The sequence below is a fragment of the Danio rerio genome, chromosome 4 (genome assembly GCF_049306965.1).
Source record: "Danio rerio strain Tuebingen ecotype United States chromosome 4, GRCz12tu, whole genome shotgun sequence".
Taxonomy (NCBI): Eukaryota; Metazoa; Chordata; class Actinopteri; order Cypriniformes; family Danionidae; genus Danio; species Danio rerio.
In genome coordinates this window covers 65,914,518-65,941,500 of record NC_133179.1, presented here as the reverse complement: position 1 = coordinate 65,941,500, position 26,983 = coordinate 65,914,518, and the positions used below count along the sequence as shown (strand labels likewise).

General features: G+C 34.5%; 1 protein-coding gene, 6 non-coding genes and 1 pseudogene across 7 annotated transcripts in view; 1 reads left to right on the top strand and 7 right to left on the bottom strand.

Annotated features, from left to right (window-relative positions):
* The window catches only part of LOC100536192 (protein NLRC3-like), a 122,228-nt gene that overhangs the window by 26,036 nt on the left and 69,209 nt on the right, over positions 1 to 26,983 (top strand). The window lies entirely within an intron of this gene.
* On the bottom strand, positions 338 to 444 carry LOC137494968 (U6 spliceosomal RNA). The gene has a single exon (XR_011014912.1). It is a non-coding gene; the product is annotated as a U6 spliceosomal RNA (small nuclear RNA).
* LOC137494878 (U6 spliceosomal RNA) lies at positions 866 to 972 on the bottom strand. The gene has a single exon (XR_011014822.1). It is a non-coding gene; the product is annotated as a U6 spliceosomal RNA (small nuclear RNA).
* On the bottom strand, positions 1,376 to 1,482 carry LOC137494524 (U6 spliceosomal RNA). The gene has a single exon (XR_011014470.1). It is a non-coding gene; the product is annotated as a U6 spliceosomal RNA (small nuclear RNA).
* LOC137494652 (U6 spliceosomal RNA) lies at positions 1,905 to 2,011 on the bottom strand. Its single transcript, XR_011014598.1, has one exon. It is a non-coding gene; the product is annotated as a U6 spliceosomal RNA (small nuclear RNA).
* LOC137495079 (U6 spliceosomal RNA) lies at positions 2,419 to 2,524 on the bottom strand. Its single transcript, XR_011015024.1, has one exon. It is a non-coding gene; the product is annotated as a U6 spliceosomal RNA (small nuclear RNA).
* Positions 2,948 to 3,054, bottom strand: LOC137494990 (U6 spliceosomal RNA). The gene has a single exon (XR_011014934.1). It is a non-coding gene; the product is annotated as a U6 spliceosomal RNA (small nuclear RNA).
* LOC137495129 (U6 spliceosomal RNA) lies at positions 5,872 to 5,939 on the bottom strand (annotated as a pseudogene).

Here is a 26,983-nt window from a genome sequence, read left to right as displayed (position 1 = left end):
CCCACTTGTATGCCGTGCACTACAGAGCTTTGGTCCTGTCAGTGCTAGGCACACTGATTGATGCAGTAGGTCACCAAGTTTAAAGACTGGGGAAATTAGAGTGTCAGGTTAGCCTATGGCAAAGTCCCACTAAAGCAAAGGCTTTGGAAGTGCATTGGTTGCACAACAAAACAAACGATCAAAGCATCCCACATTCGTTTTCACCATGCATGTAGACTTTCCAGTTGACCCAGCAGCACCTCCCACGATTTGCTAAACCCATCCTCATGCACCATTTTGAATCGTGAAAAGCCTTTTGTCTTTTTTCATTTCTGTACTTTTACCCACGCACTAAAACAGCAATATGGAGCGCTTCACGGATTTGCGTGTCATCCTTTCACAGGGGCCATGCTAATCTTCTCTGTATCGATCCAATTTTAGTATATGTGCCACTGTAGCGAGCACAGACGAGTGGACAGGCTCAGGGCATATGTACGCCTCGAGTCCCAGCAATGTTCCTCCCAAGGTGGTGGGACCTGGAGAGCCATGTTCCCACTTGTATGCCGTGCACTACAGAGCTTTGGCCCTGTCAGTGCTAGGCACACTGATTGATGCAGTAGGTCACCAAGTTTATGGACAGGGGGAAATTAGAGTGTCAGGATAGCCTATGGCAAAGTCCCACTAAAGCAAGGGCTTTGGAAGTGCATTAGCACAACAAAACAAACGATCAAAGCATCCCACGTTCATTTTCACCATGCATGTAGACTTTCCAGCTGACCCAGTAGCACCTCCCACGATTTGCTAAACCCATCCTCATGCACCATTTGGAATCGTGAAAAGTCTTTTGTCTTTTTTCATTTCTGTACTTTTACCCACGCACTAAAACAGCAATATGGAGCGCTTCATGGATTTGCGTGTCATCCTTTCGCAGGGGCCATGCTAATCTTCTCTGTATCGATCCAATTTTAGTATATGTGCCACCGTAGCGAGCACAGATCAGCGGTCAGGCTCAGGGCATATGTATGCCTCGAGTCCCAGCAATGTTCCTCCAAGGTGGTGGGACCTGGAGAGCCATGTTCCCACTTGTATGCCGTGCACTACAGAGCTTTGGCCCTGTCAGTGCTAGGCACACTGATTGATGCAGTAGGTCACCAAGTTTATGGACAGGGGGAAATTAGAGTGTCAGGATAGCCTATGGCAAAGTCCCACTAAAGCAAGGGCTTTGGAAGTGCATTAGCACAACAAAACAAATGATCAAAGCATCCCACATTCGTTTTCACCATGCATGTAGACTTTCCAGTTGACCCAGCAGCACCTCCATCCTCATGCACCATTTGGAAACGTGAAAAGCCTTTTGTCTTTTTTCATTTCTGTACTTTTACCCACGCACTAAAAAAGAAATATGGAGCGCTTCACGGATTTGCGTGTCATCCTTTCGCAGGGGCCATGCTAATCTTCTCTGTATCGATGCAATTTTAGTATATGTGCCACCGTAGCGAGCACAGATCAGCGGTCAGGCTCAGGGCATATGTACGCCTCGAGTCCCAGCAATGTTCCTCCAAGGTGGTGGGACCTGGAGAGCCATGTTCCCACTTGTATGCCGTACACTACAGAGCTTTGGTCCTGTCAGTGCTAGGCACACTGATTGATGCAGTAGGTCACCAAGTTTAAAGACTGGGGAAATTAGAGTGTCAGGTTAGCCTATGGCAAAGTCCCACTAAAGCAAAGGCTTTGGAAGTGCATTGGTTGCACAACAAAACAAACGATCAAAGCATCCCACATTCGTTTTCACCATGCATGTAGACTTTCCAGTTGACCCAGTAGCACCTCCCACGATTTGCTAAACCCATCCTCATGCACCATTTGGAATCGTGAAAAGCCTTTTGTCTTTTTTCATTTCTGTACTTTTACCCACGCACTAAAACAGCAATATGGAGCGCTTCACGGATTTGCGTGTCATCCTTTCGCAGGGGCCATGCTAATCTTCTCTGTATCGATCCAATTTTAGTATATGTGCCACCGTAGCGAGCACAGACCAGTGGTCAGGCTCAGGGCATATGTACGCCTCGAGTCACAGCAATGTTCCTTCAAGAGCCATGTTCCCACTTGTATGCCATGCACTACAGAGCTTTGGCCCTGTCAGTGCTAGGCACACTGATTGATGCAGTAGGTCACCAAGTTTATGGACAGGGGGAAATTAGAGTGTCAGGTTAGCCTATGGCAAAGTCCCACTAAAGCAAAGGCTTTGGAAGTGCATTGGTTGCACAACAAAACAAACGATCAAAGCATCCCACATTCGTTTTCACCATGCATGTAGACTTTCCAGTTGACCCAGTAGCACCTCCCACGATTTGCTAAACCCATCCTCATGCACCATTTGGAATCGTGAAAAGCCTTTTGTCTTTTTTCATTTCTGTACTTTTACCCACGCACTAAAACAGCAATATGGAGCGCTTTACGGATTTGCGTGTCATCCTTTCGCAGGGGCATGCTAATTTTCTCTGTATTGATCCAATTTTAGTATATGTGCCACTGTAGCAAGCACAGACCAGTGGTCAGGCTCAGGGCATATGTACGCCTCGAGTCCCAGCAATGTTCCTTCAAGGTGGTGGGACCCGAAGAGCCATGTTCCCACTTGTATGCCATGCACTACAGAGCTTTGGCCCTGTCAGTGCTAGGCACACTGATTGATGCAGTAGGTCACCAAGTTTATGGACAGGGGGAAATTAGAGTGTCAGGTTAGCCTATGGCAAAGTCCCACCAAAGCAAAGGCTTTGGAAGTGCATTGGTTGCACAACAAAACAAACGATCAAAGCATCCCACATTCGTTTTCACCATGCATGTAGACTTTCCAGTTGACCCAGTAGCACCTCCCACGATTTGCTAAACCCATCCTCATGCACCATTTGGAATCGTGAAAAGCCTTTTGTCTTTTTTCATTTCTGTACTTTTACCCACGCACTAAAACAGCAATATGGAGCGCTTTACGGATTTGCGTGTCATCCTTACACAGGGGCCATGCTAATCTTCTCTGTATCGATCCAATTTTAGTATATGTGCCACCGTAGCGAGCACAGTTCAGCAGTCAGGCTCAGGGCATATGTACGCCTCGAGTCCCAGCAATGTTCCTCCAAGGTGGTGGGACCTGGAGAGCCATGTTCCCACTTGTATGCCGTGCACTACAGAGCTTTGGTCCTGTCAGTGCTAGGCACACTGATTGATGCAGTAGGTCACCAAGTTTAAAGACTGGGGAAATTAGAGTGTCAGGTTAGCCTATGGCAAAGTCCCACTAAAACAAAGGCTTTGGAAGTGCATTGGTTGCACAACAAAACAAACGATCAAAGCATCCCACATTCGTTTTCACCATGCATGTAGATTTTCCAGTTTACCCAGTAGCACCTCCCACGATTTGCTAAACCCATCCTCATGCACCATTTGGAATCGTGAAAAGCCTTTTGTCTTTTTTCATTTCTGTACTTTTACCCACGCACTAAAACAGCAATATGGAGCGCTTCACGGATTTGCGTGTCATCCTTGCGCCTCTTGCGGGAGAATCTTCGGTTCCCTTCCCGTTCCACAGTTCCACTTTCCCTTCTTCCTGATTGGCCCGACGTCTGGCTCGGGATTGGTCGACGCAAAGTTCCACAAAGCGTGCTTCCGAATTTGGTCATGTCATGTAGCGTGCCGTTGGCTCTTTGAGAAAGTTCCACTGAACGTGCGCTCCGATTGGCCGCTGGGCGGGACCTCCAGGAAGCGCGATTTATAAAGCGGTGCAGTAGATAGAGGAAGTTAAAAAAGGAGACAAAATAGACTATAAAGACGACAAGCTTCGTTGTAAATGTTTATTTTGTTTGACAAAAAATAGATATATACATGTATATGTTTTAGGGCTTTATGATAGCATAGAAAAACGCGATTATTTCTAAAATAACATTTCCCTAGAAAAATGCATTTTTTTCTGTGTTATTAAATCATTTACTTAATAATATTAAGTGGTTAAAAGATATTGTTCAGATGCAATTAACTCTAATTCTAAATATTATAAGTCTAATAACACTGTCAAGGTGCAAACATTTAGTCTTTAAAACAACTAAGCAAGATAAATGTTTATTTTGTATAAAACAAATATAAATATACATATACAAGTTGTAGGGCTTTATGATAGCATAGAAACTGCTATTATTTCTAAAATAACAATTTCCTACAAAAATGCATTGTTTTATCTGTGTTATTAAATCATTTACTTAATAATATTAAACAGTTAAAAGATATTGTTCAGATGCAAATAACTAATTTTAAAAATTAAGTCTAAGTCTAAAAACACTGTAAAGGTGCAAACATTTAGTCTTTAAAACAAATAGGCAAGATATTTTGACTCTTATTGGCTGTTGTCATTTTCTTTTTTCTTCTTAACTTCTGCTATTAGTGTTTATTTACAGCTCTGGGTTATGCTTTGAGCTGCTCTAGCAAATAGCCGAGCAGCAACTACTGGGAAGGTAGTTTATAAAATAATAATTTATCATATGTTTGTGATTTTTTTTTTTTAAATATTGCATAAACTGTTGTGATAATAAAATAATTTTATGCTATATTGTACTGTCCTAATATGTTAAAAGTATAAATGGTTATATATTTTGTGTAAATAAACATTTTATTTCTTATCTCTGTGTACATTTCAGCTTTTTTTTTTTAAAAGATATTTGTTCAGTAGCTACAGTGTCCCAAGAGTGGGTTATCTGTTGTGACTCGAATAACTTTACACAATATTTATATTACACTTTACATCATTTTTTTCTATTCATTTATTGCAAACAAGAGTTAAAGGATAAAATAAAACTTCCAAAAATACACTGCGTACACATATTCATGTGGTTGCTTTAATGTTATTATTGTGTAATTTAAAGGATGGTAATATTAGGGTTCTGTATATTATTCATAAACAAGTTATAAACTGTAGTTTAGCTAACAGTAAAAATAAAAATGGTATAAATTTATATTGTAAATTAAACTTAAGTAAATGTTCAATGTAAATGCAGTAAAAAATAATATGTATATGTAAATATAACTGTAAACATTGATGTAAATGAAATATTTAAAAATATATTTAATTGTATTTTTAAATAATTTATTAAACTTTTAAAAATTGATAAACCTATTTTAATATCAACGCCTGAAATTTTAATTTTATTGTATTTTAATATAATATTTCTTATATCCTATAGCCTAATGTTTTTAGGTACTATATTTAGTTTAATCAGTTGTTTAAATATTTTATTATGTGTTATTTAATATTAATAAATAAGTTACCTGAACATTACGGTCAATATAATTGACAAAATTCTAAAACATTTAAATGTCAATATTTCAGTATGTTTATTATTGAACTATTAAAAAATATTATATTTCTTAAAAGGTGTCAAATATAAGTCCTAATTATAAAAAACATTTTATCTAACTCACATGCAATTCAAAAAAGCTATATTTAGTTATGTTGCAAATAAACATACAATTATATTTGAATATAATGTAATACATTTATTAAAAAATAATACTATTTTTAATAATTATATGTTACTCAATTTATTTAAAATGGATTTTCTTTTTCAAATTATGTAATATATGATATACAATGAGAGCAGTCTACAGCACATGGCTAATTAATATGCACCTGTCATACCCCAGAAAGCACATGGCTAATTATGCCAGTTCCCGCCTTTGATTTTTTACCATATTGGGTAATTTGTTTAATTTCAACAAGCATGAGCACCCTTCAAGGCCACAGGTGACCCCAATGGGGTTCAGGGGTCACTACCCTGCAGTCTAAGGCCATGTGACGTCGAGAGGACTGCTGGGGGCCACAGGGTGGGGACAGAGAAGATCCATCAGGTTGCTTTTCGCAGGGGCCATGCTAATCTTCTCTGTATCGATCCAATTTTCAAGAGTTCACACTTAGCTGATGATTGATTATAAGCAAGTTTGGCATGCTGTCCCGGGAGAGAGCCCTGAGCTCGAAGGTTCTTGAGCCCTGGGCTCCCTCCCGTTTGGAGGAAGAGAGGGGAGCCTCGAGCTCAGGTAGATCTCGACAACTCCCCTTTTTATAATAGCTAAAGATTAAGATTGAAGGCTATTAAAAGATATGCTGCATTATTAGATTACCTGTATTGAAATTTAGATTTAACGATTAACTTGTTGTACATGTTTTTGGAATGTGGGAGGAAACCGGAGAACCCGGGGAAAACCCACGCAAGCACGGGAAGAACATGCAAACTACACACAGAAACGACCACCGGCCTGTTAAGGAACTAGAACCGGTGACGTTCTTGCTGTGAGGCGACAGTGCTAGTCACTGAGCCACCGTGCTGCCCTATGGAGGGAAAGGTGAAAAGGTAGGGGTGGAAGGGGGGATTCTTCAAATCGAAGATGACTGTAGTGAGAAAACCCTGGCTCTTTATAGTGGTTAGGAATGGCCTGATTGGTGGATCAAGCATGCTAATGCAGGACCAGCCGTGTTCAATCATAATCACGTGCTCCTCTCGAAATTAGTTTATGAATAAACTTCACTTCAAGAGTTCACACTTAGCTGATGATTGATTATAAGCAAGTTTGGCATGCTGTCCCGGGAGAGAGCCCTGAGCTCGAAGGTTCTTGAGCCCTGGGCTCCCTCCCGTTTGGAGGAAGAGAGGGGAGCCTCGAGCTCAGGTAGATCTCGACAACTCCCCAAAATGCTCCGCTCGGGACAGCAGCCGCGTATTTGAAGAACCCCCCAAAAGGCACAGGAGATTAATGCCATATCCAGCTGCTGAAAAGTGATACAGAAATAGCTTGGAGGAGCAACAGAGACTGGTGTGGGTGTAAAAATTAACTTAAAGTGCTTATGTATGACTATGTGTGTCCCGGGTTCTGTTAATTGTAAGGACCAGCGGGAGAGTGAGTGGGGTAAGTGTAAAGGTTTAAAACATATGTGGTGAGTTTCGTAAAGGTTTAGTATAGTAGTGATGGAAAATAAAGCTGTAAGGTTCTGCGGAGCTGTAGCTGCAGATGAGAAGCGGTTAACTGATTAACAGCTTTGGCAGTCCAATGGGGAGTGTGTCAGTAGTGGTATGGATAAATGGTAGTGTGCGTGAGCTCCGGTGGAGCGACACTGCTGCAGCAGTGGTGCAGGGGGGATGAAGCTCGGCTGAGCGTCTCTGCGACTGCAGAGGTGCGATGGTAGTCAGTACTAAGGGGAAGAATACGCTTCTGCAGCAGCGTTTTAACTGCTTTAGCAGTGCTGGGAGTGACAGAAGTGGTATAAGTGTAATGGAAGTGTGCATGAGCTCCAGCAGAGCGTCACTGCTGCAGCAGTGGTGCAGGGGATGTAAATGATGCTCGGCTGAGCGTCTCTGCTGCTGCAGAGGTGCAATGGAAGTCAGTATTTGTAAGGGAAATACGCCTCCGCAGGGACGTTTAACTGCTTTAGCAGTGCTGGAGAGTGTATCAGTATTGGGTTGCTAAATGAAAGTGTATATGCGCTCGCTGAGCGTCACTGCTGCGGCAGTGATGTGGAGGGGAGTGATGCTCGGCTGAGCGTCTCTGCGACTGCAGAGGTGCGGTGGTAGTCAGTCCTAAGGGGAAGAATACGCTTCTGCAGCAGCGTTTTAACTGCTTTAGCAGTGCTGGGAGTGACAGAAGTGGTATAAGTGTAATGGAAGTGTGCATGAGCTCCAGCAGAGCGTCACTGCTGCAGCAGTGGTGCAGGGGATGTAAATGATGCTCGGCTGAGCGTCTCTGCTGCTGCAGAGGTGCAATGGAAGTCAGTATCTGGAAGGTAAATACGCCTTCGCAGAGACGTTTAACTGCTTTGGCAGTGCTGGAGAGTGTATCAGTAGTGGATTGCTAAGTGGAAGTGTATATGCGCTCGCTAAGCGTCACTGCTGCGGCAGTGATGTAGAGGGGAGTGATGCTCGGCTGAGCGTCTCTGCGGCTGCAGAGGTGCGGTGAAAGTCAGTTTCTAAAGGGAAGTGCGCTTTGGAGAGCTGATTAACAGCTGTGTAGCAGATAGGAATCAGACACAGTAGAGCGACTCTGTGGCTGCAGGGGTGCATAGGTATTCAGAGTCTGGTGCATTATATGTGTGAAAGCAATACATGTTCCCGCTAAGCCTTTACAGCTGTATTATAGCGGGGAGTGTGGTGATGGAAAATAAATTGATACTACAATGCAATGTAATTAAGTGGAGCTGCTGTAAAGGTGTGATGGTGGTCAGTATGTAAGCAATACGAGTTCCCGCTAAGCCTTTATGGCTGTATTGTTGCGGGGAGTGTGGTGATGGAGAATAAATTGATGCTACAATGCAATGTAATTAAGTGGAGCTGCTGTAGAGGTGTAATTGTAGTCAGTATGGAAGCAATACGAGTTCCCGCTACGCCTTTACGGCTGTATTATTGCGGCGGAGTGTGATAATGGTAAAATTTTTTTGAAAAGTGTACATGTGAGCTTTTAAAGAGCTTCACTGCTGTGGCAGTGGGAGCTTGGGGCTACCCCTGTGGGAGTCCGAGCTGCGGAGAATGAGTGCAAGTGAAATTAAAAAATTATGAAGAGAAAGAGAAGGGAAGTTTAATAAAATAAAAAGGAAAGTTTAGTAAAAATGAGTCCTATGCAACTAAGACAGAAAGTAGGAAGAACAGACAGAGTCGTGCTGCTTGGAAACTAGGTTGAAGTCTGCAACCGAGAATCAGCTGGGCTTCTCTGAGGAAATATTGGCTGAGGCAAATTGAGGATTTAGAGGTGTTAGAGGACCAATGACAGAGTTTATATCTGTTGTTTGGAAGACTGTTCAGGCAGGGCGTCACTGCTGCAGCATTGGTGCAGGGGAAAAAATAATCTCAGCAGAGCTTCTCTGCAGTTACAGAAGTGCTATAAAATCAGTGGTGCAGAGAATTAAGGCTAAACAGCCGTCTCTGCAGTTGCAGCTCAGGCAAAGCTTAACTGTTGCAGCAGTGGTGCAGAGGGAGAATAAGGCTCGGCAAAGCGTCTCTGCAAGAGCAGAGGTGCAGTGGTACTCAGTATTAGAGTCTCACACGGAAATACTAAGTACTATTAGCAGTGATATTTAGAGATGAAAGTGAAAAAGGGGCTCAGCTAGAGCGTCACTGCAGTTGCAGTGATGTTAATGGGGTGTATAGTTAAGTGGAGCACCTAAACAGTCGATATTAGTAAGTTTTGAGTGCTCCCGCAGGGACGTTAAATACTGCCTTTAGTGATATGTAAAGATGAAGGTGAATAAGGCATATGCTAGAGGGTCACTGCGGTAGCTCGTCCTGATTTTGCCAAGTGCTAGTTGTCCTGAGACCAACATATTTTATGATGACCCAGGGACATCATCACTATCAGCCAATCAAACGTTATTACGTCATCATTATGAGCCTCCTGCAGAGTCCGCCAAAAACGCAAATTCAAAAAAGAAAACACACACACACACCCACGCACAGGCAACTGCCATTTTCACCAGTGAAGAGGACAGGTGAAGAGGACAAGTGAAGAGGTGAGATCACCAGTTTTCTTCTATAAGTTTACAGAAGCATTAATGATTGTAAAATTCATATGTGTTTATGGATTTGTCCTTTTTCCAGCGAGGTAAACGAGCAACGTTTAACTTTTGTTTGCATTAAGTTAGCCTAATTAGCCGTCCCTACCTAACGTTAGTTTAGCGTGCTGCTCTTCCGCTACTGTGATTTACTTTCTGGTATTAATTAAAACAAGCTAACAATATTGTTTTGAATATTTAAATCTAGCAAACGTTATTAAACGCAACTAAACTTACCCTCTTGCTAATTTAGCGACCTTTTTTTCTAATAATTCGGTTTTTAGCATGTATTATGTCAATTTCATTTAAAGACACGCCAGAAATGTGGACCAACACAGCACTAACGTTAGTTTAAACACAAGACAGTAGGTTATTTGAGGCGTTAACTACTGTGAATCACTGCAAAAATTCAACTAACGTTAGTGATTTTATTTAATAGTTTTTTCTGTTAAATATGTTAACCTCAGGTCATCATCACTGATTTATTAATATTATTAATATGTTAATCTCAGGTCATCATCGCTGATTTATTAATATTAATAATACGTTTACCTCAGACCATCATCACTTATTTATTATTATTATTATTATTATTAATACTTTAACCACAGGTCATCATCACTCATTTATTGATATTATTAATAAGTTAATCTCAGGTCATCATCACTCATTTATTGATATTATTAATAAGTTAATCTCAGGTCATCATCACTGATTTATTAATATTATTAATACGTTGCAGGTCATCATCACTGATTGAATAATTAATATGAATATTTTAACCTCAGGTCATCATCACTGATTTATTTATATTATTAATATGTTAACCTCAGGTCATCATCACTGATTTATTTATATTATTTATATTTTAACTTCAGGTCATCATCACTGATTTATTATTATTAGTAATTTGTTAACCCCAGGTTATCATCGCTGATTTATTAATTTTATTAATACAATAACCCCAGGTCATCATCACTGATTTATTATCATTAATATGTTAACCTCAGGTCATAATCACTGATTTATTAATTTTAATAATACGTTAACCTCAGGTCATAATTTATTTATTAATAATATTGATATGTTAACCTCAGGTCATCATTGATTTATTAATATGTTAACCTCAAGTCATCATAGCTGATTTATTAATATTATTAAAACTTTAACCTCAGGTCATAATCACTGATTTATTAATAGTATTAATACGTTAATCACAGGTCACAATCACTGATTTATTAATATTATTGATACGTTAACCTGTGGTTATCATCACTGATTTATTAATATTATTAATACGTTAACCTCAGGTCATCATTGATTTATTAATATTATTAATATGTTAACCACAGGTCATCATCACTGATTTATGTATATAATTAATATGTTGACCTCAGGTCATCACTGATTTATTAATATTATTAACATGTTAACCTCATGTCATCACTGATTTATTAATATAATTAACATGTTAACCTCATGGCCTTAACTGATTTATTAATATTATCAATATGTTTACCTCAGGTCATCATCACGGATTCATTAATATTATTAGTATGTTAACCTCAGGTCATCATCACTGATTTATTAATATTATTAATGTGTTAACCTCAGGTCATCATCACTGATTTATTATTTATAAATTGTTAACCTCAGGTCATCATCACGGATTTATTAATATGTTAACCTCAGGTCATCATCACTGATTTATTAATATTAATAATACGTTAACCAGAGGTCTTAATCACTGATTTTTTTATATTATTAATACGTTAACCTCAGGTCGGCAATTTATTATTATTAATATGTTAACCTCAGGTCATCATCACTGATTTATTAATATTATTAATACATTAACCTCAGGTCATCATCACTGACTGATTTATTAATATTATTAATATGTTAACCTCAGGTCGTCATCACTGATTTATTAATATTATTAATACATTAACCTCAGGTCATCACTGACTGATTAATTAATATTATTATGTTAACCTCAGGTCATCATTGATTTATTAATTTTATTAATATGTTAACCTCAGGTCATCATCACTGATTTATTAATATTATTAATACGTTAACCTCAGGTCGTCAATTTATTAATATTATTAATATGTTAACCTCAGGTCATCATCACTGATTTATTAATATTATTAACACTTTAACCTCAGGTCATAATCACTGATTTATTAATATTATTAATACGTTAATCACAGGTCACAATCACTGATTTATTAATATTATTGATACTTTAACCTCATGTCATCATCACTGATTTATTAATATTATTAATACGTTAACCTAAGGTTATCATCGCTGATTTATTAATAGTATTAATATGTTAACCTCAGGTCATCATTGATTTATTAATATTATTAATATGTTAACCTCAGGTCGTCGATTTATTCATATTATTTATATGTTAACCACAGGTCATCATCACTGATTTATGTATATTATTAATATGTTGACCTCAGGTCATCACTGATTTATTAATATTATTAACATGTTAACCTCATGTCATCACTGATTTATTAATATAATTAACAAGTTAACCTCATGGCCTTAACTGATTTATTAATATGTTAACCTCAGGTCATCATCACGGATTCATTAATATTATTAGTATGTTAACCTCAGGTCATCATTGATTTATTAATATTATTAATATGTTAACCTCAGGTCATCATCACTGATTTATTAATATTATTAATATGTTAACCTCAGGTCGTCAATTTATTAATATTATTAATATGTTAACCTCAGGTCATCATCACTGATTTATTAATATTATTAATACGTTAATCACAGGTCACAATCACTGATTTATTAATATTATTGATACTTTAACCTCATGTCATCATCACTGATTTATTAATATTATTAATACGTTAACCTAAGGTTATCATCGCTGATTTATTAATATTATTAATATGTTAACCTCAGGTCATCATTGATTTATTAATATTATTAATATGTTAACCTCAGGTCGTCGATTTATTCATATTATTTATATGTTAACCACAGGTCATCATCACTGATTTATGTATATTATTAATATGTTGACCTCAGGTCATCACTGATTTATTAATATTATTAACATGTTAACCTCATGTCATCACTGATTTATTAATATAATTAACATGTTAACCTCATGGCCTTAACTGATTTATTAATATGTTAACCTCAGGTCATCATCACGGATTCATTAATATTATTAGTATGTTAACCTCAGGTCATCATAGCTGATTTATTAATATTATTAATGTGTTAACCTCAGGTCATCATCACTGATTTATTATTTATAAATTGTTAACCTCAGGTCATCATCACTGATTTATTAATATTATTAATATGTTAACCTCAGGTCATCATCAGTGATTTATTAATATTAATAATATGTTAACCAGAGGTCTTAATCACTGATTTATTAATATTATTAATACATTAACCTCAGGTAATTATCACTGACTGATTAATTAATATTATTATGTTAACCTCAGGTCAACATTAATTTATTAATATTATTAATATATTAACCTCAGGTCGTCATCACTGATTTATTAATATTATTAATACATTAACCTCAGGTCATCATCACTGACTGATTAATTAATATTAATATGTTAACCTCAGGTCATCATTGATTTATTAATATTATTAATATATTAACCTCGGGTCATCATCACTGATTTATTAATATCATTAATACGTTAACCAGAGGTCTTAATCACTGATTTATTAATATTATTAATACGTTAACCTCAGGTCATCAATTTATTAGTATTATTAATATGTTAACCTCAGGTCATCATCACTGATTTATTAATATTATTACTACATTAACCTCAGGTCATCATCACTGACTGAATAATTAATATTATTATGTTAACCTCAGGTCATCATTGATTTATTAATATTATTAATATGTTAACCTCAGGTCGTCAATTTATTAATATTATTAATATGTTAACCTCAGGTCATCATCACTGATTTATTAATATTATTAATACATTAACCTCAGGTCATCATCACTGACTGATTAATTAATATTAATATGTTAACCTCAGGTCATCATTGATTTATTAATATTATTAATATGTTAACCTCAGGTCATTATCACTGATTTATTAATATTATTAATATGTTAACCACAGGTCATCAGCACTGATTTATTTATATTATTACTATGTTGACCTCAGGTCATCACTGATTTATTAATATAATTAACATGTTAACCTCAGGTCATCACTGATTTATTAATATTATTAATATGTTAACCTCAGGTCATCATCGCTGATTTATTAATATTAATAATATGCTAACCTCAGGTCATCATCACTGATTTATTAATATACAGGTCATCATCTCTGATTTATTAATAATGCGTTAACCTCAGGTCATCATCACTGATTTATCAATATTATTAATATGCTAACCTCAGGTCATCATCACTGATTTATTAATATTAATAATATGCTAACCTCAGGTCATCATCACTGATTTATTAATATTAATAATATGCTAACCTCAGGTCATCACTGATTTATTAATATTAATAATATGCTAACCTCAGGTCATCATCACTGATTTATTGATAATACGTTAACCTCAGGTCATAATTGTTAATATTGTGGATTTTTACTTTATATTAGCAAATTCGGGTCAGAATTGGTATTTGCTAGATGTTGATTTCATGCATAAATTGTTTTTTTTTCTAGAGAAGGTAAATAAAAGTAAACAACAAAATGCATTCTTTGGAGAGCAAACATTTGTAATATTTTGTATTTGTTTTCTCTATCTTAAAGTTTAAAGTATTTATTTTTTAGGTGTTTTATGGTTGAAAAAGACCAGGCTGAAATCAATGCCATCCGTAAGGTGTTCAACGAGTCAGACAGTCTCCTTTGTTGGTACCATGTAACGCAAGTAAGTACTAAGTTAAGATACTGCTTTTGTTTTTCCTCATTTTATAGATTCATATTCTATTTTTATCAACTGTCATATTAATATATTTTTTTATGTAAATCTCTAACAGGATTACCATTCACATTTTTTCATCTTTAGGGCCCGGTTTTTCAAAAGGTTTAATCCGCATCAAATTGATCTGGATGTAGTAATCCTGTTTTTGCGATCCGTGATCACGTAATCCAGCTTACTTTTTGAGCCAGTTTTTCAAAGCAACATCGGATTGGATCAATCTGATCCGGATAGGAACTTTTCAGGATCACTAAATCTGGATTACCAGTGCTCAATCACAATGTAGATAAATAGATAGGCCTGTGTAAAGAGCAACAAGTAGAATAGCCAGTGTGGGGTAGATATAACTTTATTTTTATTTAAAATGAAAACTAAGAAAATTAAATAAATAATAAAATAATAATAATAAAAACAAGAAAAACCCCACCCCATCCTCTTCCAGCAGTCCGCTCATCTGAGACCTACAACACTGTACATTGAGGATATTTATAATAAGTTTCAAATATAGATGTAGATAAAAAAAAAAAGACTTAATGTCAAAAACTCCACAATAATTTCAGACTTCCTCATCTGATGTGGAGAGAGCAGCTTGTCTGAGCGTAGCCTTTAAGAGGCGGATCTGAAGTCTGGCCTTGGTTTGCTGCAGTTTGGAGTCAGTTGTTCCTCTGCCAGATAAAGCTGTGCTTCTGCCCTTTCAGTCTCTTTTTGCAATTGTTGAAAAAGATTTCTAAAATCAGTCATTGCCATTCTTTGCACTTTTTTTTTTTGGTTATTCTGTAATCATTGCATGCATCACTAATAAATATTCTAAAAACAAAAATATTTTCCATTGTGATGAATATAGATATCAATTATTGACAATAAAATGTATTGTTTTTGGTAAATTTTGACAGGGGATTATTTTATGAGGCCAAGCTATTTCTACTTTGCTGTAGGCCTATACTGAAAGGCTGAATACGTTAAAGCCAATAATCACTACAGCCTGATGGATGAACAAATAAAATTAAAACCTTATGAATCAATAGTATATCTCGTAAGATAATGTGTGATCCAAAAATAGTATTATTTAATAAAATTTTTAAGTTTTTATTACATTTTGGGCATGAAATCCACACTAAATCCATCTTTCTGGTGGGATCAGTTTAATCCAGGTTTTTTGGATCAAAGTGATCCAGATCCTACAAAAAAGGTCTGAAAAACCCAAAGTAAAGGTTTGATCCGGATCAAAACCAAGATTAGATTACGTGATCTAATGCGATTAGGTAATCGGTTTTTTCATTTGAAAAACCCATTTTCAAGATTTGATCCAATCCCTTATCCAAAATCCTAGTGGATTACTTTTGAAAAACCGGGCCCAGTTGCTAATGAATCAGTGAATTGAGCTTAAGCTTATTTCACATTGCAACATGTCACACAACATACTGTAATATTACTTGACATTATCTGGGTATTATTGTGCGTTTATGTCAGTCATCGATGCACTTAAGCAAAAAAAAAAAAAAAAAAGTAGCAATAAGCAATAACATATATTGTTTTTACTTTGATTTGAGTACCCCTTAACTTGAAGCTTATAATGCCTGATCCTAATTTCGAATGTGTCATGGAAGTTCTGACCATATTAAATATGTTGTGTTACGTTTTTCCACCATTTATTACACACAGGCAGTAACTTGTTGGCTGTCAATATCTGAATCTGGTGTGAGTGGACCTGAAAAGGCAGATTCAAGAGCGCACATCATACAGTTTATGTCAGAGATGAAATGCTGTTCAAAGGTGTGTTGCTATTTGTTTTATAGTGCTTTCACACCTACACTTCTGTTTCAGAACCTGTCTCATTTGGCCAGTTAGCGCGGTTCGTTTGGCATATGTGAACAAGGCAATTGCGCTCTATTCCACGCCAAAGTAATCGCTCCGAGACCACCTGAGTGAGGTAGTCTCGGCTCGATAGAAACGAACCTTGGAGCGGTTCGATTACAGTGAGAAAGCGATGCGATCCGAGCGCGGTTATATCACAGTGTTTTATGGATATGTAATAGGCATACGGCTATATGAAGAGAGAATTATGAGTAGGGTGGGAAGTTTCACGGGTCTCCGGATGCCCGAAAACAAGTGATGACCTCCCGGTAATCACACGTCTCCCTCCCGGTCCTCAAATAGGCATCATCGCGCACCCTTCTCACCCCTCCCCACTGCATCTCTCCTCAGACACGTCGCGCGTGCGCGCCTTGTCAACCACCACCAAACCACCACCTCCCCCTGACAGCTGAGCGGAACGCTGCAAAATAAACCCTGACACTCTGACCAATGTGAGGAGAGTTTACTCGCACGTGACATGTTTTAGCTCTTTTGGTCCGATTAGAAACTTTGAAGTGTGAAAGTGAACCGCTTCAAGAGCAAAGAGCAACAATGTAACATTTGTAATCTCTTTTTCGGAACAACTGAATCGATTCACAGGTGTGAAAGCACCCTTATAGTACAATTGTATGTTCTAATGTGTCATTCTACTTTGGTAACAAGCTTGTAACATGCATTTTTAATATGTGAAAAAAATAATGTTAATGACAGCTAATATAAAATGGTAACCCACATACAGTATGAAGAGTTCAGATGCAAAAGCCTCTAAGTCAGGTCTCAAACTGCCGACCCTCAAACCATTTGCGGTCCTGCTTCCTCCTCCAACTACAACTGACATCAAAAATATAATGATATTCGGCCCATCAAAACATATATTTTTGAATCGCTATCATTGTTGTGCTATCACATACTTCTGGTTTTGACTCCCCACCTACTGGACATTTAAAGTTACATTTTAAGTGACAGGGTTACTTTCGATTTCTCTCAGTGTGCGGTCAAGAGTAACACATGCAGATTATTTCCGGGGCTGATTTAAACATTGAAAATTATGTCCGTAAGCGCTCTATTTTTGTAAATTTTCAAGGGTCATTTAATTATACTCAGTTTTATACCCCCTGTACTTTGTTGTACAACCACCTTTTTATGGCTTACACATGTTTGTGTAAATATGATAGTTTTGCTAATATTCGATTCAAATGGTCTTATGAATAGATTTTCCACATATACATATTAAGATTTGGATAAATGTGTATTAGTAAAATTTGACTGTTGGCTTTATTAAACATGTTAAAGCAAATATGAATATGTACATCCTTATCCCCTCTTTATTTTATTTTTACCAAAAAGAATGATATTGAGAAGAACGATTGCCAGCAACGTCAATAAAGTTACCCAAACTACATTCTACTGTCGTACGCTGAAAATTAGCATATTTTCCAGCCTTTATTGTTTATGCTGTTATTTAACTTTAAAGGCAATGAAAAAAACACACCTTACCACAAAAGTTCAATTACAAAACCTACACACAGGAGCTGTAGAAAAAATTCTAATTTTAAGAGAAATTTTCAGATAACACTTGCATCTGGCCTCTTCTCACTCACACACAATTACTCTCCTTCAAAAATGAATTTATGCTGCTTATCAACTGTGTTCAGATATAAACTAGGCTAGGTGTGCAGAGTTTCATAGATTAACTTTACATATTTTACACACATTTGTAAGCATTCCATTTATATTAACAACCTTAATTAATAATTGATACCTTTTTAGGTCAGTTTAAAGTGCATTTCACAGCATGAGCTACATTTTTTTTTTTGTTTTATATAAAGATATATTTTAATTCTGTTCTGAATAACATTTCAGATCATAGATCTTACATAGTCCAAAAGGAATTGATTAAATGTATTATAATTTGATTAAATGTGAAACTATGATGCCTTTTTATAATTTATGATAACTTTGCAACTTTTCTTTTTTGTTATAAACATGGATTGTTTGGTGGGTCTGTTTTAGTTACTGCAAATAGTATTATGTTATGTTGGTTTATCCAGTCATAGACCTACAGTGATTTAGACAGTATAAGAACAATAAAGATTCTAAGATTTATCGCACACACTGGGGTATATATCTGTGTGAAGGATTATTTAATGACCTAAAAATCTACAGCAGTTTTTATGCTAACAACATGAAACATGATTTTCCTTGTCAATTTTTACAGGCACAAGAATTTAAGGAAAAGGCTGAAATGTTTCACTGCCAGTTTAGGAACTTCAAATATGTCTGCAAGTACTTCAGGAACAACTTGGAGACAATTGGTCATCTGTGGTCTAACTTTGGAAGATGCTATAAACAGAGACTCTGACACAAACAGGAAGACTGGTCTGAAATACATGATACCCCCATGAAAAACGGAAGTGTTGGCAGGTGTGCTTACCAGTTTAATATTTGATCTGCTATAGTTCGAAATCAGACTGTTATATCTTTTAAGCGTAACGCCTGTTTCACACCGCAAGCGTCAACGGTGCGTGTTTTTTTTGGCGTCCATGTTAACAGATTAGAGCTTTCATACGTCGCTGAAGCAGCAGTGCAGCGATAGTTTCGGCGCTGGGTCTATTTTTGACGCGCTGCTCACGCTCAAAGTGACAGTGCATTGATAATGACCTAAATACATTGAATGACAGTAAAAAGTAACAATTTTACTCAATAAATGCGTCAATAATATCAACTGATTTATATATAGTCAATCAAATGAACTTAAACCATTAAAAACTGCAACAAACCTTTATTTCGGGCCGAACTACAAAACCAATAGTTAGACAATTTTAGTATCAGTTTTCTTGGCGAGGGGAAGTGATTTACGGGAATTGTAGTCCATAGCGAAGTGTATTGTGGGTAGTGTAGTTCGACATGCATGCTGGATGATGTGAACTCGCTGTGTGCTGTGCTGCTCAAGCAGTGGAAGAAAGCTTTATTCGGCTTTGCTTTATGTTCGCTCAAGTTATTTCACCTGGGAGCTGTTTGCACTGTGAACCTGACAACTCGAAAATAAGTAAAAGAAGGGCATGCATTGATCAATTTTATCCATCTCATCCTTTGCACGAGCATGAATTAACGTGCTGTTACTCTGCCGCTGGACATCACTGAAGTGGATCATGTAAAAATATAATTATAACTATACTGTATAGATATTATAACTATAGGCTTACAACATCCTGTCAATCAAAAACCAAATGACATATCACTGGCGATTGTCTTCTGACGTACTCCTCATAGTTTGAGAAGCATACAGTACTGTTTGATCTATAAAATTTGTAAAATAAAGATTTGCAGGTTAAAGAAACAGCATAGGAGGAGGTTGCCGTTGGTCTTGTTGCAGATAAAATGTTTGAAAAGTGTATAGAGAGACATGGGTAACTAGATAGAATAGACAGCGATATGTTGATCTCTGCAGCAGCTGCCGAAGAGCTGCGTGCTGCAGACGCAGCTGGTGTAAAAGGCAAACACCTGTGTGCTGCTATTGCTCGACATACGCGCTGCTCACGCACTGCTTTCGCTTGCAGTGTGAAACAGCCGTAAGGACTTATTATGCGGTTCTGTCGCCATCTTGTGGATAAAAAACGTCAACTGTCGCCGACGAGCTGTCTCTCAGAAATTGTAAATATTTTAAAATAAGCACTATTCTTGCAAATAAACTGCATAGTTGCAATCAAAACAACTACATTCTCGACTAAAAAAAGCCTCAAAAAGATATTTTGTTGTGTCACAGCAGTAATATTTGTCAAACTGTAGTGTCTGCTGTATGTGGGCGGAGTTATACACAAAGGGTAAAAAGGTAGTACGGATGCTAATATTACTTAAATATATCACGGCTATCAGTCAATTTCGAAATCCAGACAGAACTGTTGTGTGTGTATGTATTTATGTATGTGTGTATATATATATATTTATATTTACTATTTAAAATAGTAAATATATTAAATATTTTATTTATAAATATTTATTTATAATAAATATTTAATAAATATATAAATATAAATAAATATTTACTATTTTCCCAAGTGTATATAACCACTACTGTAAGAAAATGTCAGAATCTGGTACATTCTTTCTGTATTATCTTTGCTTGAACTGACCCAATCTAATCCTGTTTATATGAATTGAACCTGCTCCCGACCAGGTTTGAGCTACCAGAACTGTTGCTATGACAGCGACTCTCGGATCAGTTTTGAAGAACGAAATGATCCTGGATCGTGTCAAATCGTCATTATCCAAATCCAGCTAACTGAGTAATCCATGTACGAAGAACTGACCTCATGTACGAAGAACTAAGAAGAAAACGCAAAGAAAACAAGTTTTTTATTTTATTTTATTTTGTACAGTATATCTGATATCAGTTTAGAACATAACATTTACAATAGAACAACTGTCTAAAATGAAATAAAATTCTAATTGTAAAAACGTAATCTGAGTTTTGTTTTTGTTTACCACCTTAGTTGTGTACTAAGCTTATTTCAGGCAGTCCTCTAGAACGGAAAAGAAAACATCAACTGCGAGAGGTCCCAAGAAATGAGTTGCCAAATCAAAGCATGATTCAGGGCTCAGGTTTTGAACATTTATCTTGTTCAATGCTCCTCCTGAAAAAAAAACAAAAAACAATAATATTACTTGCAATCACGAGTTGCCTGTTATACAAAATTACAAAAGATGCTAGATTTTGATTTTCTAGTTGATAAATTGACTTCTTGATTGAGGGACTAGACAACAGGCTGAAAGGTTTGTACTATGTTAATATTACAATAAAACACATCACGTTTAATAAAACACTATAACATCTCCAAAAACTGCTACTTTTTCATGCCAAAAGAGAGTTTGTGCTGCTGGGCATAGTAAATCTGAAATGGTTTTACACAAAACTAAAATCTAGAAGCTCAATCCTTAAAATGTGTATAAAATTATAGCTTTAAAACGACTTAAAGAGTTCATTAGGTTTTAAAGAGTTAAGGAAGTCTGAACAAAATATTTATTGCTTGTTTTTATGTAAAAAAATAAATAAAAAAATCTATATATATGTATGTATGTGTGTGTGTGTGTATATATATATATATATATCTCATATATATATCTCATCAGTGATGATATTAATAAATCCGAGATGATGACCTGAGGTTAACGTACTAATAATATTACAAATTAGTGATGATGACCTGAGGTTAACATATTATTATTAATAAATCAGTGATGAGGACCTGAGGTTAACATATTAATAATATTATTAAATCGACGAGCTGAGGTTAACATATTAATATTAATACATCAGTGATGATGAACTGAGGTTAACATATTATTATTAATAAATTAGTGATGATAACCTGAGGTTAACATATTAATAAATCAGTGATGATGACCTGATGTTAAGATATTAATAATATTAATAAATCAGTGATGACCTGAGGTTAACATATTAATAATGTTAATAAATCTGTGATGACCTGAGGTTAACATATTAATACATCAGTGATGATAAACTGATGTTAACATATTATTATTAATAAATCAGTGATGATGACCTGAGGTTATGATATTAATAATATTAATAAATCAGTGATGACCTGAGGTTAACATATTAATACATCAGTGATGATAAACTGAGGTTAACATATTATTATTAAATCAGTGATGATGACCTGAGGTTAAGATATTAGTAATATTAATAAATCAGTGATGATGACCTGAGGTTAAGATAATATTAATATTAATAAATTGGTGATGATTACCTGAGGTTAAAATGTTAATAATATTAATAAATCAGTGATGATGACCTGAGGTTAACATCTTAATATTTATACATTAGTGATGATAAACTGAGGTTAACATATTATTATTAATAAATCAGTGATGATAACCTGAGTTAACATGTTAATAAATCAGTGATGATGACCTGAGGTTAAGATATTATTAATATTAATAAATTAGTGATGATTACCTGAGGTTAAGATATTAATCATATTAATAAATCAGTGATTATGGTGTATTAATAATATTAAAAAATCAGTGATGATGATCTGAGGTTAACATATTAATAATATTAATAAATCAGTGATGACCTGAGGTTTACATATTAATATTAATACATCAGTGATGATAAACTGAGGTTAACATATTATTATTAATAAATCAGTGATGATGACCTGAGGTTAAGATATTAATAATATTAATAAATCAGTGATGATGACCTGAGGTTAACATATTAATAATATTAATAAATCAGTGATGACCTGAGGTTAACATATTAATACATCAGTGATGATAAACTGAGGTTAACATATTATTATTAAATCAGTGATGATGACCTGATGTTAAGATATTAGTAATATTAATAAATCAGTGATGATGACCTGAGGTTAAGATAATATTAATATTAATAAATTGGTGATGATTACCTGAGGTTAAAATGTTAATAATATTAATAAATAAGTGATGATGACCTGAGGGTAACATCTTAATATTAATACATTAGTGATGATAAACTGAGGTTAACATATTATTATTAATAAATCAGTGATGATAACCTGAGTTAACATGTTAATAAATCAGTGATGATGACCTGAGGTTAAGATATTATTAATATTAATAAATTAGTGATGATTACCTGAGGTTAAGATATTAATAATATTAATAAATCAGTGATTATGATGTATTAATAATATTAATAAATTAGTGATGATGACCTGAGGTTAACATGTTAATAAATCAGTGATGATGACCTGAGTTTAGCAAAATATTACAAAATCAGTGATGATGACCTGAGGTTAACATATTTATATGAATAAATCAGTGATGACGACCTGAGTTTAGCATAATATTAAAAAATCAGTGATGATGACCTGAGATTAAGATATTATTAATATTAATAAATCAGTGATGATGATCTGAGGTTAACATATTAATAATATTAATAAATCAGTGATGATGACCCGAGGTTAACATATTAATAATATTAATAAATCAGGGATGATGACCCGAGGTTAACATATTAATAATATTAATAAATCAGTCATGATGACCTGAGGTTAACATATTAATAATATTAATAAATCAGTGAGGATGACCTGAGGTTAACATATTAATAATATTAATAAATCGATGACCTGAGGTTAACGTATTAATAATATTAATAAATTAGTGATGATGACCTGAGGTTAACATATTATTATTATTAATAAATCAGTGATGATAACCTGAGGTTAACATATTAATAAATCAGTGATGATGACCTGAGGTTAACATATTAAGTATATTAATAAATTAGTGATGATGACCTGAGCTTAACATATTAATAATATTAATAAATCAGTGATGATGACCTGAGGTTAACATGTTAATAATATTAATAAATCAGTGCTAATGACCTGAGGTTAACATATTAATATTAAAAAATCAGTGATGATGACCTGAGGTTAACATATTAAATATATTAATAAATTAGTGATGATGACCTGAGGTTAACATATTAAATATATTAATAAATTAGTGATGATGACCTTAGGTTAACATTTTAATAATATTAATAAATCAGCGATGATGACCTGAGGTTAACATATTATTAATAAATTAGTGATGATGACCTGTGATTAAAGTATTAATGATAATAATAAATCAGCTATGATGACCTAAGGTTAACATATTAATAACATTAATAAATCAATGATGACCTGAGGTTACCGTATTAATAATATTAATAAATCAGTGATGATGACCTGAGGTTAATATTTTATTATTAATAATAAATCAGTGATGATAACCTGAGGTTAACATATTAATAAATCCGTGATGATGACCTGATGTTAAGATATTAATAATATTACTAAATCAGTGATGATGACCTGAGGTTAAGATATTAACAATATTAATAAATTAGCGATGATGACCTGAGGTTAAGATATTAATAACATTAAAAAATCAGCGATGATGGCCTGAGGTTAACAAATTAATAATATTAATAAATCAGTGATGATGACCTGAAGTTAACATATTAATAAATCAGTGATGATGACGTATTAATAATATTAATAAATCAGTGATGATGACCTGAGGTTAACATATTATTAATACATCAGTGATGATGACCTGAGGTTAACATATTAATAATATTAATAAATCAGTGATTATGACCTGAGGTTAACATATTAATAATATTAATTGATCAGTGATGATGACCTAAGGTTAAAATATTAATAATATTAATAAATCAGTGATGATGACCTGAGATTAACATATTTATAATTTTAATAAATCAGTTATGATGACCTGAGGTTAACATATTAATAATAATAATAAATCAGGGATGATGACCCGAGGTTAACATATTAATAATATTAATAAATCAGTGATGATGACCTGAGGTTAACATATTAATAATATTAATAAATCGATGACCTGAGGTTAACGTATTAATAATATTAATAAATTAGTGATGATGACCTGAGGTTAACATAATATTATTATTATTATTAATAAATCAGTGATGATAACCTGAGGTTAACATATTAATAAATCAGTGATGATGACCTGAGGTTAACATATTAAATATATTAATAAATTAGTGATGATGACCTAAGGTTAACATATTAATAATATTAATAAATCAGTGATGATGACCTGAGGTTAACATGTTAATAATATTAATAAATCAGTGCTAATGACCTGAGGTTAACATATTAATATTAAAAAATCAGTGATGATGACCTGAGGTTAACATATTAAATATATTAATAAATTAGTGATGATGACCTGAGGTTAACATATTAAATATATTAATAAATTAGTGAGGATGACCTGAGGTTAACATGTTAATAATATTAATAAATCAGCGATGATGACCTGAGGTTAACATATTATTAATAAATTAGTGATGATGACCTGTGGTTAACATGTTAACATTCATAAATCAGCGATGATAACCTAAGGTTAAAGTATTAATGATAATAATAAATCAGCTATGATGACCTGAGGTTAACATATTAATAATATTAATAAATCAATAATGACCTGAGGTTAATGTATTAATAATATTAATAAATCAGTGATGATGACCTGAGGTTAATATTTTATTATTATTAATAAATCAGTGATGATATTCTGAGGTTAACATATTAATAAATCAGTGATGATGACCTGATGTTAAGATATTAATAATATTAACAAATCAGTGATGATGACCTGAGGTTAAGATATTAACAATATTAATAAATCAGCGATGATGACCTGAGGTTAAGATATTAATAACATAAAAAAATCAGCGATGATGACCTGGGGTTAACAAATTAATAATATTAATAAATCAGTGATGATGACCTGAGGTTAACATATTAATAAATCAGTGATGATGACGTATTAATAATATTAATAAATCAGTGATGATGACCTGAGGTTAACATATTATTAATACATCAGTGATGATGACCTGAGGTTAACATATTAATAATATTAATTGATCAGTGATGATGACCTGAGGTTAAAATATTTATAATATTAATAAATCAGTGATGATGACCTGAGGTTAACATATTAATAATATTAATAAATCAGTGATGATGACCTGAGGTTAGCATATTAATAATAATAATAAATCAGTGATGATGACCTGAGGTTAACATATTAAATATATTAATAAATTAGTGATGATGACCTGAGGTTAACATATTAAATATATTAATAAATCAGTGATGATGACCTGAGGTTAACATATTAAAGAAATTAATAAATTAGTGATGATGACCTAACATATTAATAAATCAGTGATGATGACCTGAGGTTAAAATAGAAATGATATTAATAAACCTGTGATGATGCCAACATATTTAACAGAATAAATTATTAAATCAATAACGTTAGTTGAATTTTTGCAGCGATTCACAGTAGTTAACGCCTCAAATAACCTACTGTCTTGTGTTTAAACTAACGTTAGTGCTGTGTTGGTCCACATTTCTGGCGTGTCTTTAAATGAAATTTACATAATACATGCTAAAAACCGAATTATTAGAAAAAAAGGTCGTTAAATTAGCAAGAGGGTAAGTTTAGTCGCGTTTAATAACGTTTGCTAGATTTAAGTATTCAAAACAATGTTGTTAGCTTGTTTTAATTAATACCAGAAAGTAAATCACAGTAGCGGAAGAGCAGCACGCTAAACTAACGTTAGGTAGGGACGGCTAATTAGGCTAACTTAATGCAAACAAAAGTTAAACGTTGCTCGATTACTTCGCTGGAAAAAAGGACAAATCCATAAACACATATGAATTTTACAATCATTAATGCTTCTGTAAACTTATAGAAGAAAACTGGTGATCTCACCTCTTCACTTGTCCTCTTCACCTGTCCTCTTTACTGGTGAAAATGGCAGTTGCCTGTGCGTGGGTGTGTGTGTGTGTGTTTTCTTTTTTGAATTTGCGTTTTTGGCGGACTCTGCAGGAGGCTCATAATGATGACGTAATAACGTTTGATTGGCTGATAGAAATGATGTCCCTGGGTCATCATAAAATATGTTGTCTCAGGACAACTAGCACTTGGCAAAATCAGGACGAGCCACTGCGGTAGCAGTGGTGCTTTGGG